The sequence below is a fragment of the Phalaenopsis equestris genome, unplaced genomic scaffold (genome assembly GCF_001263595.1).
Source record: "Phalaenopsis equestris unplaced genomic scaffold, ASM126359v1 Scaffold232315, whole genome shotgun sequence".
Lineage (NCBI taxonomy): Eukaryota > Viridiplantae > Streptophyta > Magnoliopsida > Asparagales > Orchidaceae > Phalaenopsis > Phalaenopsis equestris.
In genome coordinates, this window is record NW_018250281.1 from 110376 (window position 1) to 114029 (window position 3654).

The window sequence follows — 3654 nt, forward strand, 5'->3', positions numbered from 1 at the left end:
TTAAAAAAAACCCACGGCTGCGCCAAACACCCCCTTATTAGCCGTTAGATTTCCGTCAAGACATCCAACAAGTATTTTTAAAATTACAGAATTAATGTGTCTTCTCATTATTTAGACATTTGTTAAGACTACCTCCAACAAATTTTGGGGGTATTAACATTAATACCACCCAGTTTTTATGTATTTACATAAGTAATAGCTAAATTTTTTTGTTTAACATGCCACCCACTTTTACAAGCACAACTTTAATGATAAAAGAAAAGGATTAACGACTCAATAGTAAATGATTCAAGTCATACAATTTGACTTGAATTTATTATTATTATTTCCCCAAAATTAAAAAAAAAAATACTATTATAGCCAAAATAAAAAAATTTTGGGTTCAACAATTTTATATGTTCAAATTTTTGTTTATGATGTAATTTATGAATAATTAGCAAAATTCATAATTGTTGAACCCATATGTAATCTTGAATCACACCAAAAAAATAGAGCATAAACAAATAGAGAGAAATAAAATGTTTTTAGAGATGAAAATGGTGGGAGCCAAGTGAGAAAGAGAAAGCAAAATGCTCTTGTATTGGGATTCTTCCTTATAGGAAAAAGGATCAAGAGAGTCCAAAAAACAATAAGAGTCTCTATTTAACTTATTTTTTTCTATTTATAATGGTTGCGCCTTCGTTAAAAGACTTATTTGGGCTTATAATGCCCAACAACCCGTAGTGAGTCCCTCAGTCCTTGTTACCTTTGCTATCATGACATGGAATCTTAAGAGGAGTTGAGCCCTGGTTGGGTCACAGAGACCATATCCTAACATATGGCTACGGATGCTTAACTACTTGTTCATCCTTTGGCCTTCTCATTTAGTCATTTGACCATCAGTCATTTGGCTCCAGTCACTCAAATTTAAGTGCTCGAACTTAGTATACTACCCTTGGGCACTAGATCTCGGTCACCCAGTCTCGAGCGCTCGGACTTGCTTCACTTGGCCTTTAATTACTAGTTCTCATTCGCTTTGTTTTCCAGACACGTAGTTGCTTCTAGTGGACCAATTATTTATTTTTATTCTTGTGGGATGGCTTATGCTGATTAATGTATTATGAGTCGTCTGATTCTTGATTATATTGATCATCCAATGCATGATGACACGGGCTGTATCTTTCCTATTATACATATTTAGTTCTTTGATTCATTTGTATCTTAGAAAGTTGTGTTATGAAAAGAGAGAGAGAATTAAATTCCAATTATTAGCTTTGAATTTGAAATAAATGCTCATAATGCAACTAATCCCTTGAATTCTTTGTTTTTGGCTCTTATAAATAGAGAGATGAGATGTCCTTGGATCTCATTTGATTGAGTTCTAAATCTTCCTTTTAGTTTATCAATTTTATTGTTATCTTGTGATGGAGAACCTTACCAATCACGTACTCATGTTTAAGGCTTTGTCGAATGAAGTTATGCATCTTTTGATTGATCCTTCAGTTTTGTCATTATGTTCAAGGCTTTGCCCAACAAAATTTGAAGAAATGGAATACCAAAATATTATTAAGAAAAAAATTGAGTTTGTATAGGAGGTTTTATTGTACAATACACGATTGAAGTTATTCATACAAAAACCAAAATTCATGTGGTCAAGATCATTTACTGTACTTAAAGTTTATCCTTTTGGTAAGATTGATATTGAAGATCCTATGAGTGGTAGAGTGTTTAAAGTGAATGGACAAAGACTTAAACCATACTTTGGCTGAGAGAGACATGTGTTTAAGAATGGTTCGATGTTGGGTCATCCTGATTAGAATATCTGGCATGGTCGGGCTAGGGACATAAAACTAAGCGGTACTTGGGAGGCAACCTAAATTTGTTTATGTGTGTTATTGTTTTGTTGTATGCTTGTATTTGTATTAGTGTGTTTGTATAAGCTGTTGTGATTGATTAGGTGTGATTTTTAGGAGGATTAAGTGATTTGGGGGGATGAATTATGCAAATTAAGTGACCATGGCCTAATTTAGGGTGGGCGCTTAGGCCCCACTACCCCTGGCTCTTAGGCTCTGCTAAGCAATATGGGAGCTTAGGCATTGCCCACTTGGGTGCCTAAGCGCCACTTCACAAGTAAGCAACGCCTAGGCGCCGCTCTTACCTGTACACTTATTAAGCCGAATTCGGCCGATTCAGCCCATTTGCGCAATTTTTTTCCCCTGTTCTTCTTCGACGATCGAGGGAGCTTTCCTAAGGCATTCCAAATTCTTCCAAATTTCTTTAATCTAAGGGATTTTATAGGGTGGAAATCACCTCTCTATGGTAAAATTCACTCTTTAGATTCAATCTTTCCTTTTTCATCTAAAGTTGTCAAATTTTTATTGAGGGGGCTAGGTTGGAATTTTTGGAAAACTTTGGGTGTGCTTTGATTTATCTTCTTGAAGAGCATATTTCTTGCATCTATCTTGATCTTACTTCTTACCATTTGTAATCTTAATCTAATTCTTTGAACCTTTTGGCCTCTAAATTTTCTCCAACTTTATTTTTGAACATGACATTCATCCCTTAAGATTTTATGAATATCCTCCAAAGGAGTATTAGAAAGAGAATTATAATGATGTGAATATAGAGAAGTATTATCAGGATTCAAAGCATCGGGAAGAGAGACCGAAGATAGACGAGCCCCATCGGTGTTAAGAATAGGAGGAACCATCCCAGGCATCACCTACTCAGCTCTCCCAACATAAGATAAAGGTTGTTGAGGAGGCGAGACAGGTTGCCCCTCATGAGGAGCCAAAACAGGGTGTATAGGTGGGTGAGAAACCTTGCCAGGAACAACTGCCAGAGCATCCAAAACATTTTCCACAGGGAGCATTGATCTGGGCCGTGGCCAAACATACGACAATGAGTACAGTAAGAAGGATGATGTTCTAATAAAACCTGCTGCCAGTATCCATTGTGAGTCGATCCAATCCAAACCTCATCAGGTGGAGGTAAGGTAACATCCAAGTCGATTAAAACCCTAGCCATATACGGTCTCGTGAGATTGTAAGTGGGAGCAACAAGTTTAAGGGGTCTTCCGAACATAGTAGACAAGAAAAAAAGTATCTCATGGTTAAATAAACGGATCTTCAAACCTGAGAATCGAAGCCAAACAGAAATAAGCAGAGCTTCAGCTTTGAGATCGAAATTGACTGACCACTTCAAGTTTTTCATAGCACAGTCCTCAAACCACACCAAACGCCTAGCAAACAGATGTGTATAATCCCCCTCATTGGACAATTGAATTAAAATATGCCTTCCATCCAAAGGTCTGATCTTCCAACCATCGGTAAGCTTCATAAGTTGAAAGTGTTTCCGAAGGAACTCCGTCTTTGGATGCCCATAATAAAATTTTCCTACCAGATAAAGATGACAAGAAGAGGCGAGATTGACATTCTCGGGTTCCGAGAGGAAGAGAGTGAGCTTACCCCCTTTCCGGCCCGAACATTGAATGAAAGTAGTCTCGATACCGAGCACGAGAGAATCGTGAAAGGCGGGGGCGGAAGGGAAGTTTGGGACGTCGCTAGCGATCACACCGGCATAAGAACGAACCATGGAGGACGACTTACCCGCGTCGCCATCGAATTGCAAACCCTAGCAGAACCGTAAGCGAAAACATCGGGCCTTTATATATAT